Source organism: Colobus angolensis, unplaced genomic scaffold (genome assembly GCF_000951035.1).
Source record: "Colobus angolensis palliatus isolate OR3802 unplaced genomic scaffold, Cang.pa_1.0 Scaffold381, whole genome shotgun sequence".
NCBI classification, from domain to species: domain Eukaryota; kingdom Metazoa; phylum Chordata; class Mammalia; order Primates; family Cercopithecidae; genus Colobus; species Colobus angolensis.
In genome coordinates, this window is record NW_012117166.1 from 1,483,050 (window position 1) to 1,495,269 (window position 12,220).

Genomic DNA, 12,220 nt, shown 5'->3' on the forward strand with positions numbered 1-12,220 from the left:
AGAGGGTGGGGACGAGGCAGGTTCGAAGGGGCAGGGCTGACCAGGCCGGTCCCCGGGGAACAGGAACTCTGGCGGACGGGTCCCAGCAGGCTTCCTCGGTGCCCAAGAGGGTGATCCCAGTGGCAGGTCCCGGGGTGGGGGCGCGGCGCTCCGGGAAGAGCCTCCCTCAGGTCCCCGCCCCGTCACGTGAGCGCCGGCCCCGGCGTCTGCGGTCGGTTCGCTGGTTGGTCGGGCGCTTGGTCCGGCAGTTGGTCGGTGGGCCAGTGGCTTGTCGCTCGCTTCTGGGCTCTCATGTTTGAAGGTGTGAGGGACACGGGAGCGGCCCGCACACCTGAGCCGCCCGGAGAGGAGCCGCGGCCCAGCACCCAGGTCAGTGGGCTCTCCCCACACCCCGGGCTCGCCGCGCGGTCGGGGTTGGGATCCCCGTCGGGAGCATTGCCTGGGGAGTGGAGCGCCCCCACAGCTACGAACCACGGGGGCTTGTGGGTCAGTGTCTCCGTGAGCCCCGGAGCGTGTCCCAGTCTCGAGGACGGGGACCCTTCTGCAACTCCACTGGCCAGAAGCCTGGGAGGAGGGCAGAACTCCTGTGGGTTGGCTGCGAATCTCCACCCCACCCTGCCTGGGATCAGCGGACAGTCCGCACTCCTGCAGGTGCCAACGTGGCCCTGGAGATGCGCAGGGAGGTGGGGTCCCTGAATTCTGTGCGGCGCGTCTCAGCCCTGCTCAGCCCGGGGAGCAGCGGTGTGGACTAGGGAGCCTAAGGAGGTTGCGGAAGCTTTAGGTCTGTCAGCCCAGGCAATTCTCTGTTGGATACAGCCTGTGTCTAGATGCAGCGCCTCGGCTAAAGCCAGTTCTGTAGTGTAAGTGCAAAAATACAGCACGCTTTTCAAAATCTAAAACCACTGCCTCCCCGTAGATTGCAGGATGGGGACGGTCCTATTTAAAAGTGGGCTCCTCTTCACCTCATCACATCAGACTTCAGACCCGCAGATTTTCCTCGGATGAAAATAAGATTATGTAACTAGAGAACAGAACTTCCAGCGTTTGGGTAGGATTAAGACAGGCATTTCTATATTTTGGTCTACTTCCTGTCTTTCTCTTCATCTCTCTCCTGTCTTTCTCTTCATCTCTCCCCTTTCTCAACCCCTCCTTAATTGATTATAATACAAATCTGAAGTTTTTTTCAAATTTTATAGTGTATTATGTGAAGTTAAATGGTCAACTACAGAAAAGTAGTGGGCTTTACACATAATTCATCTTCAGCATATTCAGTCTTTCATTATTATAGGTGTATGGAAAACTCTAAGTGTTATCTAATTTAGAAATTATTTCTCTCTTTGGCTTAAGAGAGGCAACCCATTTGCACTTTGCTTAAATTAATATCTGACATTGAAGTGGGAGATGGGGATGATTGATGAGGTTTTAACTGATTGCATATATCCGTGTTTTATTTAACATATTTCAGTTATTAGTAATACTATTTTAAGATTTGGTGATGTGACAGTTGTCAGCTTATTGCTACTGGAGAGACAAGCTGCTTACCATCATGATGCCTTCTTTACTGGGTAGCTAAGGGAGATGCACTTTGACTTTAAGATTAAGTGGAATGAGATCAATGACATGAAGACGGTAGGAACAAAGTTATGGGAATTCCTGTCTTTCATCTGAGCAGGAAATCTGGGATAATTTTAAGAAAGGGTTATGTGATGGACCTCAAAGGATCCCTTCTGGGTTTTTCGAGGCAGAAAAGGGTAGAGTGTGGCCTGGGCTGTGACAACTGTGTGGGCAGGCAGGCATGGACTCACCATGAGAAGTGGCCAGTGGTCCAGCTTGGCTCTTATGTTGAGTGCTAGACAGTAAGGCTGCTGATAAGGCTGGAAAATGATGCCAGCTGTCCAGTGCAGAAGTCTGGACTTGGTCTGAAGGCACAGCAGGGGACTGACTGATGGTTCTGTGAACTTCTCAAAGTCAAAGACCTTGGTCCTTAACCCTCCCAATTCCTAGCCTGATACAGAGAAAATCCAGTAAATATTTGTGGAGTGCACCGTGTGACAACACTGTAGAGCAGAGCTTCTCAAACTTTAACAAGTTTGAGAATCTTGCAGGCATCTTGTTCAAATGCAAATTACAATTCCATAGGTCAGGGGTGGGACCTGACATTCTGCTTTTCTAACAGATTCCCAGGAGCTTGCTGATCATTTCCCTATGTATAGCAAGAATTTAGAGTAGCAGTTTGCAAACTGCCTCATAATCACCTGGGGAGTTTTGTAAAATGTCCAGATTAAGTACTCTGGAATGTTTTTACCAAGTTCCCCCAGGTGATTCTGTTGACAAATCCGAAGGCCACTGCTGCAACGGCAAAGTTCTGGCAATGTGGTGGGAAGCAAAGTCCAAGGGAAAAAGACAGTGGGGGCGGCGAGACTGGATAGGAAACTGGGAGGCTGATTCAGGGTGGAAGGGATGAGGCCTTATTTTGGGCCTGAGAGAGTGGTGAGGAGGGGACAGGTAGGGAGACTTCAGAGAGATAGAATCTGTAGGACGGAGGACTAGGGAATGGGACAGTCTCTAGACTGATTAGATGGAACGACAAGTGAGGAGGGAGAAACAATGCTGGGAAGATTCAGCTTTGGGCCTGAGGAATGGTATGGCTTTTAGACTGTAATACTTAAGGTAAAGTTTATGAAAGTTTCTTGTATCAGTTCAAACCCAGAGAGCACGCCAACAGACAACACGAGGCAGTATGGAGCAACATGCTATTTTAATGAGCACCTGGGTGCAGGTGAGCTGAGGCCTAAAATGGCATCAGCACCAAATGAGGACGGAGCAGGGGTTTTATAGTCTCATGTAAACAAGAAGTGTCTCAGTCTGATGTAACTGCTACGTGGTACCCAGACGGCCTCCCTCTCAATCTTCATGGGGTACATGTCTTCTGGCCAGGGTAGGTGTCTTTTGGCTGGCTCTCTTCCTGCTTCTGCTATGCTGCTGACGCACGCTGCTGGCACAAGTGGCCTTGCGCCTTGGGATTGGGCCTGAGAAGGAAGGAGTTACTCATCTCTTCAAGCTTTCAAACCCCGGGGAGAATCTTTCATTCCTGTCTATTTGGTTATATTAAAAAGGGTAAGGAGTGACCTTCTCAATAACTACTTCAGGCGTGACATAGGGGTGTCATGGGCTCCTTGGAAAAAGATAAACTTAATTTTTAGGATATTCTTGAGAGACGGGTTGGTATCCATCGTGTCACTGTAGCAGGAGCATAATCTGAATTGTCCGGTGGCTAACTGTAGTTTCAACAAGAGTTTTAGTGGCTTTTATTATTAGTGAGATAACACAGGGGAGGAAAAGGAGGAACCCAGTGATGAAGATTACTGCCCCTACCAGGGTTTTAAATCTTCCAAAATTAGAGAACTGTTGTCCGGCTACTAGAGTGAGAGCTCGAGTGAGGGTGATGAGTTCAGCTTTTTGGGAAGTGGTGCCTAGGAGGCACGGATTGACTTCAATAGTGTGGGGTCTTTAGACAGGGGTGTGGTGTTTTGCAACTGAGGGTGTGGAAGTATCCCTAAAAGCGGGGTTAACTACAGATGGGGGATAAGGAAAGGTTTCAGGTTTTAGAGTGGGAGGTTGCAGGAGTAGAAGAAAATTAGAAGCCTTGGAGGGGTCTGGGTTGATGTGTTGGGTATTATAGGGAACGTGGAAGTGGAGAGTAGTGTGGAGTTTTGAAAGGATGTCTCTGCCTACAAGCAGAGTTGGGCATGAGGGCAGGACTAAGAAAGAGTGAGTGAAGGAAAAGGTGTGCAGGGAGCAGAAAAGTGGAGGGGTGGCTCGGGGTTTGGAGACTTGTCCATTAATTCCCACAACAGAGACGTGGGAGGACTGGGTGGGTCCTGAAAAATTAGGTAAAGCAGAGTAGGTTGCCCAGGTATCAATTAAAAAACATACTGGCCTACCTGCCACCTTGGCTCAGATGAAGCAATGGTAGTTGCCGGGGCGTCCATTCCAGGGCACCATCAGTCTTCACTGGCAAGGCGGACAAGATCCGAGTAGGCGGTTTTGGCCTGCTCTGGAAGGGATGGGGGTGGTCCTTGCAGGGGCTGCTCATGGTCTGACTTCCAGTGGGGTCCTCTGCAGAGGGGACACAACCTAGTGGGCTTACCTGGGTTTGGGCATTGTCTGGACCAGTGGCCTTCATTGCCACACTTGAAACAGGTGCCAGGTGGAGGTGGATTGCTAGGAGGCTTCTGTGTGGAGCTGTGGCCCCGTAGGCCTGCAGGGCCCCTGATGGTGGAGGCAGGCATTTGAAACTCTGCCTGTTTTGGCCTTTTACTTTCCTCATCATGATTGTTAAAGACCTTGAAGGCTAAATTAAGAAGGTCTCGTTGTGGGGGTTTGAGGGCCGTCGTCAAGCTTCTGAAGCTTGCCCCATATCGGGAATGGATTGGGAGATGAACCGAAGGTTTATGATAGTGGTTCCTTCTGGGCTGGCTGGGTCTAGGTTGGTATATTTTCTCATGGCTTCAGTTACACGAGAGAGAAAAAGGGCTACGTTTTTGTCAGGAGCTTGGGTGATTTCTGGAAGTTTTTCATAGTTTACCACTTTATGGGTACCCTTTTTGAGTTCTGCAAGAAGACACACAATCATGTGGTCTCAATGGCAGCATCTAGAGGCCCTGTCTTGATAATCCCCATGGGAGGCCTGGTTGGGGACTGCCTCTGCACCAGTAGGCTCGGCAGGAGCTTGGTGATGAACTGTATCAGCATACACCTAAGCTAGGGTCCAGATACGGTCCTGGTCTTCTGAGGTGAGGGTAGAAAAGAAGATAACATAGAGGTCATTCCAAGTTAGTTCATAAGACTGGGTAAGATACTGAAACTCCCTAATATAAGAGGTAGGGTCTTCTGGAAATGAACCGAGTCTTTTGTTAATTTGAGAGAGATCAGTGAGGGAGAAGGGAAAATGAACTCTAACAATACCTTCAGCTCCTGCTACTTCCCAAAGGAGGCACTCTAGCACTGGTGCTGAAGTGAGGGTGGGGCATGAACCAAAGATGGCGCTCGAGCAAGTATGAGCAGGAGAGAAGGAAGAAGCCGGAAGTGGTTCCTGCTGAGGGTTTGAAGGGGGAAGGGGATTTGAGTTGATAGGCAGTGGAGGATAGATAGGGGCATAAGGTGGCGGGATGGGTTTACAGGCTTCAGGAGAGGGCAGTAAGGAAGGAGAATGAGTACAAATAATGCTACAGTTGTCCTCAGGAGAGGACGGTGTAGGAAAAGAAGTGGGTACTGCTGACTGGGAAGATGGTAGCTGGGAAGATGGTGACTGGAAAGATGGCGGCTGGGAAGATGGCAGCTAAGAAGATAAAGAGGAAGGCTTGTGGGGTTAAAGAAGATGGTTGAGAGGAGAGGTAGAGTCTGGGAGGGATGGACAGCAGTGTGCTGGATCTAACGGGAAAAAAGAGGTAGGATTGGGAGGAGAAAGGCGATTAGGATGGCGAGAATAGAGAAGGATTTGAACAGGTGAGCAAGAATTGCAGAGGTCGGGTTGTGATCTGAGTGCAAAAAGGTCTAGACATAAGGAATTTCTCCCTATTTCTCTGGTCGTTGGCAATAATTGCTTAAATTAGTTAAAACTGTAAAGTCAAATGTTTCATTTGCCTGCCATTTGGACCGTAACCTAATTTGTACTGTGGCCAGACTGAATTGCAAAAAAAGACAAGGCGCTTAGGGCGGATATCTTGCCTGAGGCCTAAGGTTTGCAGGTTTTTTATGAGGCAGCCTAGAGGGCTGTTTTTTGGAATGGAGAACCAGGAGTTTCCCATAACGGAGGGTAGGCACAGGAGAACAGGGAAGAACGAGATGGTCCTGGATGGCTGGATGGAGACGATAAAAGGAGCAATCGTGTCACCACTGTCTTTTTCATTCCTGGAACCAGGTCAAATGGTTTGGAGGTGTCCCCCTAAGACCAGATGATCAGCGAGTGCCTGGCACACGCTGGAGCCTTTTTGGACCAACGTTGAATTTTTGGACTGAAGAAACCAAGAGAGACCGAGTGGATTTTTCCCTGTTAACTGGGTTCCCAGAGAAACTTACCAGTAGGCGAGATCAGTGACCAACGTGCATGCACAGAGGGGCTGGGGAGCTTCCTTTGTTCAGCTGCTGTGGCCTGCTTTCCAGCGTAGAGGGGTAGGTCCACGGGGGACACAGACCCAAGCCCTTCCCGGGTTTCAGCACCAGAGGAAAGGTTCTTGTATTGGTTCAAACCCTGAGAGCGCCCCAACACATAACACGGGGCGGTTGGAGCAACATGCTGTTTTAATGAGTGCCTGGGTGCAGGCAGGCTGAGGCCTAAAATGGCATCAGCACCAAATGAGGATGGGGTAGGGGTTTTATAGTCTCCTGTAGACAAGAAGTGTCTCAGTCTGCAGTAGCTGCTAGGTGGTACCCAGATGGCCCACCTCTTGATCTTCAGGGGATACGTGTCTTCCAGGCAGGGTAGGTGTCTTCCGGCTGGCTCTCTTCCTGCTTCTGCTGTCTTGCTGACACAGGCTGCTAGCACAAGTAGGCCTTGCGCCTTGGGACTGGGCCTGAGAAGGGAGGAGTTACTTATCTCTTCAAGCTTTCAGATCCCAGGGAGAATCTTTCAGTTTGGAAGTGGTTTTTTACTTGGCCCTAAGATCTTTTTTTTTTTTTTTTTTTCCCCCTGAAATCCAAATCTGTTCATGATGCTGTCCTGTTTGAAATCCTCTGGTGGATATCCTAATGCAAAATATAAGAAGGAAGTACTAATATAAACACAACTGATAAGGTATTTAAACATTTATTCCATTCTACAGCCTGTTCATCCCCATTCAAGATGTGACATTCAGTCCCCATTTGGTGTGGGCACAACTAGGCTGAAACTTTTGGCAGCTTTGTTTATTCCTGAGTCACTATTTTTCCTGCTTCCTTCTTCTTCAGAGGAGCTCCACTTCTCTTGAACTTTATGTTTCTTAGTATCATTCTTTGGTTCCAATGCTTGATGGCGCCTATGTGTCTCTGTCTTCATGGAATCTATGTGTAGTTCTGGGGAAGGTGGGCTTTATCCTTTATATACCCTTAAAGTCAAGTCTTGTTTGACTTTGTGGATCTTCACAAGCTTCATTCTTATCTCTCACTCATCTGGTAAATAATCCTCTAAAAGAGGCTGTCCTAGAACAATCTGTTTAACTTTAGGTCCAGATCTCTTTAGCGCCTCAAGTTCCAGGGGACTGCTGATTCTGAGCTTTGTCTTCAGCAAATGTATGATTTCTGTTTGCCTTACGGTCCTTGGCGTGGTTCTCCCTTGTAATTCTTACTTTCATTTCCTCTCTGTCCTGTTCATATGTACACATTCATGCACACTGAAAGCTGAGCATTCATTGTGCATGATGCTTTTAATCACCCTATTCTATGTTGCATAGTAATCATGACCCCTAACATACCTGTAGATGGGAGGCCTAGACACAGAAGTGTATAGGACTGTCTCTCTGATAGGATAAAATATACCATCCTTGTATGGCATTCAAGTCTCTGCAGTGGTGGGCCCTACTTTAGCTCTCCAGCTGCATCTCTACTGTTTCCCAAACTGAGAAGCTGAATAATTTCTATTGTTTTGTGCCTATCTGCCTTTGCATACACTATTTTTATCTTCCCAGTAAGCCCTTTTGTCTCTGTTCTACAAGATTATTAATCTTTCAGGATATAGATCAAATTCTTGAAACCCCCTTGCCCCTAAGTCGTTTTTACTCTTCTGTTACGTACATATCACATCAAATAAAGATCTGCGATGCTATTTCATCACTTTATGTGTATGTCTCTGTCCATACCCCTCCAAACTCTGAGCTGCTTTAGGGCTCTATCAGCTGTTGTGTGTGGCCTCACAGTTAGCAGATGTTCAGGAAGAGTCTGTGGTAGATATGGGCCTTAAGCTGGCTGGCTTTGCAATGTTTACCTCAGTAAAGAGGGAAAGGGGCTGGTTATTTCGTGTGGTAGATGAGAGAAGGAACAGGAGCAGAAACTGAAAGACTGGGAGGAAGGACAGGCCCACTGAAGAGTGAGCCCACATGGCTAGAGTCAGGGGGTTGGGTGGACACTGGGAGAGGTGAGGATGGAATCTCAGGCTGGGAAGAGATCATGGAAGGCCCTGAAAGTTACAGCTATATAATTTAAATTTTATTCTGATGACATTGAAGGTTCCATACTCAAGTACGGAAAAGACATGGTAAAACTGTTCATTCAGGATGATTCTGGCTGGGAAGGGCAGGTTGAAGGGACAGGGAGGAACTTCTTATGAGCACAGGCTGTTAGAATAACCCACTGAGGTAGTTCAGGACCTAAATCAAAGCAATGGCAGTAGGAATAGAGAGAAGGGAGCAGTGGCGAGTGAGCATGCCAAGAAATCTGGGAGGATTTAGTGACTGATTGTGTTTGAGGGAGAAAGAAAAGAGTCAAACTGGATACTGACATTGTGTGTTAGTTTGCTGGGAGAAGAATGAGGCAACTGTTAATAGCATGAAAGCATGGAGGCACTTCATGGAAGGGGGAAGGGAAGTGAAAGTGGTTGATTCTTTTGGAATCAGAAGGGAGTCTCGGGTAGTTTCTTACTTGCCCTTTATATGTTTACCCATGAAAGAATGGTAAAGCCCAAAGAAACCTACCCAAGATCACTTAGCTGTTGGTGGTAGAACTCAGGCCTCCTGGCGTTATGGCCTGGGCTTCTATCTTCTGTAGCGCATGAGTTTAGACAGAGGAGAGCTGCCAGAAGGTCGAGATGGGGATTCCATTAGGCAATGAAAAATGGGAATGAGACCAGGTTTGGGGTGAATTCAGCCTGCAGAACAGCTAAGGCTGGAGTCTTATAGGTCAAGCACCCAGATGGGAAATATCTGCTGGTTGCCAATGTCATGGGGGCCTGAAGGCTCATGAGGCCTCCTTTTTGCCCTGTGACCTAGCTGTATGTGGGACTGATGGGAGGTATGAAGTACTTTTAGGGTATCAGCGCTCATATACTTATTATGCTCAATGTGGGCACGTGTATTTATTTTCTTCTGGGAATGTAACCACCAATCAATTTATCAATTCCATGGAAAGTTGTATTCCAAGGCCCAAACACCTCCTCTACCCAAACTTCAGGGACACATCCAGCCAGTTCATGAAAAGTTGCCTCTTATAGTGTTGGAGTGGGGATTGGGTGCAGGGAACAGCTAGCTAGGGAAGGCAGCCAGCCATGAGGACCTCATCCAAGCAGGGGCCAGTGTAGAGTCAGGATCAGGGACTCAGATGGCTGGATGAGGGCTACAGCTGTCAGATGAGGAGTGAGGATCTTACCTAGAATCTGTACTGCTGTGGGGAGACTCAGTGGCCCTGAGGCTGGAGTTCCTCAATCCTCCTCACCCCTCCCTTCCACACCTCTCTGCCCAGCCAGGCTCCTCAGCCTCCAGCCTCCCAGGATGGAGTCTTGTCTTTGCCATGGATGCTGACACTTCTATTGCTTGAGGAAGAGCTGGGTTAATGAATGTGAAACATTTGGATTATTGTCTGAGATGTGTTAGTTGCCAAATAAAAACGTATACACAAAGAATACTGGGAGCCAATGTTGAAGGAAAACTTGTCAAGCCTCCCCTTTTCTTTTGAGCTTTGTAGTGGGGTCTTGCCAGTTTATATCTCATCTTGTTCTGAAGGTTTTTTGTTTCTGTTTTTCATACTAAGGCCAAAATATGTGCATGAGCCTGCTCACCCATGGTAAAGTGTCAGGGACTCCACAAATTGCACAGATTACAGACTTAGATTTGTGCTTCCCATTTCTTAGGAAGTAGGTGGGTGGAGGAACCTCTAATGCATCTCCAGGAAGGAATTTGTTAGCCCAAGGGAGGCTATGGGGACTAGATCCTACATTGCCTCTTCCCTGGCCTATGGCCACTGTGGTGTTCCTAGGTGGCTCTGCTTCGGGTATGTCTCTTTCCTCCTGGGAATAGGGAAGGAGATGATCCAGATCTCAGGATTTCTCTGCCTGCTTAGGGATGCCAATGAGGCATGTTTAGTGGGGATACTCTTGCCCCTGCTCTCCAGGGTAAAGTTACACTTCCACAGTGACTTGTGTGCATGGTTGAAATGCAGCCATCACATGCAACTGGGCCTCTCACTCTGACCTGGAGGGCCACTCCTGTGACTGCACTGGTTATCCCAAGAGGCCTTCTTAGCAAACTTCTCCAAGTTGCTTCTGGTGAAAGGTTCAGAGAACTCTGCCAAAAGGAACTACTTGGTTGACAACTGTGTGTGTGTTTGTGTGCGTGCGTGTGTGTGTGTGTGAGTTGTGTAGGAATCAAGAGGTTTGTTATAGGGACAAGGGGGACAGAGAGTGGGTAGAGCCACAGCTTAAGCTTAGGAAGACCAAAAATGGGTTACCTCTTTCTTGCCTGCTTAGGCAAGAAAGCCTCTATCTTCAGGGTCAACAGTTTCCTTCTCCCAACACGCAAGTCCATGTTCCCTCCAAATCAAAGACATTTTTGCATGAATAACTAGTTCAATGTTGTACTGCTTCATGGAGGCAGTGGAGGTGTAGACTGGCCCCACAGAAAGTTTCTTCCACAGGAAAGGATAGAGCAGAACTTGCAACTTTGATGGGTTTGACAAATGGCTTGTTTCCTGAGGTGAGGGTAGTGTTATTCCCATTTTGTGGGAAACAGGTGCCAGAGAAGTAAAGACACTTTTGAAGGTATTAGTTTTAATGTAATTTATTGTCCAAACTGAACACTTTTGAAAGTGAAAGGAGGCACATAAATGCTAAACTGGATGGGGCCTGGGGAAGATCAGGATCAGGCACATTGGGATGTGTGGTTTCAAATTCAGTATTCAAAACTCTGAATTCTATGAGCAATGGGGGCGGAAAAGGGAAGGGGTGGGGTGGGAGAGTGGAATGGCCTGAGGGGGTGGAAATTGATTTGGGATAGGAATAGCAGATTCTTCTAATTCAGCATTTCACCAAGGCAGAGGAATAGTTCTTGACTCTGACATCTGACCTTGACTGGATGTCATGAAAAAGTTTTATTACATAAGCTTTTCCTGTGACCAACCAGCCAAGACATCTGGTTCTTGGATGCATGTGCTCACCTGGTAACAACAACAGCCTTGTGTGTCTGTCTGGGTTTTCACTGTGCCTGCTCACTGGTGCGGCACAATGCCCCTGGCAGGGATTATTGTCCTGCTTCTGGAGATGAGGAAACTGACTCCTCTTGCCTGCCCCGCCCCCTCATTCTATCATGGCAGGCAGCAGGTTTTCTCCAGCATGAGAACTTGGCCTCCCTAACTCCTGAGGACCCTGGTAGCTCTAGAGTGGAGGGTTGTAGTCTTCCATTAAAATCTCAGCTCTACACAAATTTGCTGTTGCTCCTTTGAGCAAATCTCCTTACCTCTTTGAGGCTTATATTCCTCATCTGTTTAATGGGAACAATAATAGGCCAATTCATTTAGTGGTTGTGAAAATTAGATGAGATGAAATGTTGACTCCAGTGCTTGGCACATCATAGGTAGTTAGTAAATGCTATTATTCCCTTCTCAGGAAGCCCGAGAGAAATCGTTTGTCAAGAGATATTTAGATCATCCAGAGGACTTATCCTGAAATTTCAGGTGGGAAGTTGCATGCTCTGGGCTTCCAGGCATGACACAGAAAGGGCAGCCATAGTGGTGGTGAGCAGAAAGTCCAGGAGGCAGAAGTATATAAGGTAGAAAACAGCCTGGATTCAGGTGCCTGGTCACCCACGTACAGGACAAAAGAAGCAAACAGCGCAGAGCCCAAACCAGCTGGATGAGACGTGGCAGGGTTAAGTGCAAAGTCCTGCCCTTAGGCCCTGAAAATTAGTTCTGTGAGTGTCCTATCTATCTATGTGGAAAAGCCCAATATGTTGGCTTAGCCTGGCTACATTAATTGAAGTCCTGGGTTTAGACATTGGTAGAGTATCTTTTCCTTGCATTGGCTGAGACTGGCCACACCTGGAGTGTGTAAAGCCGGTATCCTTGTCTTACAAGCTTTGGAGGGGCCCAAGGACAGTCAGGAAGATATAGGGTAATGACTGCTATTTTCAGGTGGGCAAGAGGGGCAGCGTGTTCTGTTTTGCTCAGAGGGCAGAGATGAAGGCCTATGGTAGTGATGGCAAAGAAAACTAAAGACAGGGCAGATTCTACTTTGACATAATGTAAGAAATTTTAAAGAACT

General features: G+C 47.8%; 1 protein-coding gene across 2 annotated transcripts in view; it reads left to right on the plus strand.

Moving 5' to 3' along the window:
- The first annotated feature begins 30 nt into the window (after positions 1 to 30).
- The window catches only part of PPFIBP2 (PTPRF interacting protein, binding protein 2 (liprin beta 2)), a 144,184-nt gene continuing 131,994 nt past the window's right edge, over positions 31 to 12,220 (plus strand). Inside the window, exon 1 of one of the 2 annotated variants that reach the window (XM_011954355.1) lies at positions 31 to 369. The gene's annotated coding sequence lies outside the window, so the exon portion shown is untranslated. The remainder of the gene's footprint in view (positions 370 to 12,220) is intronic. The other variant, XM_011954354.1, reaches the window with a different exon arrangement.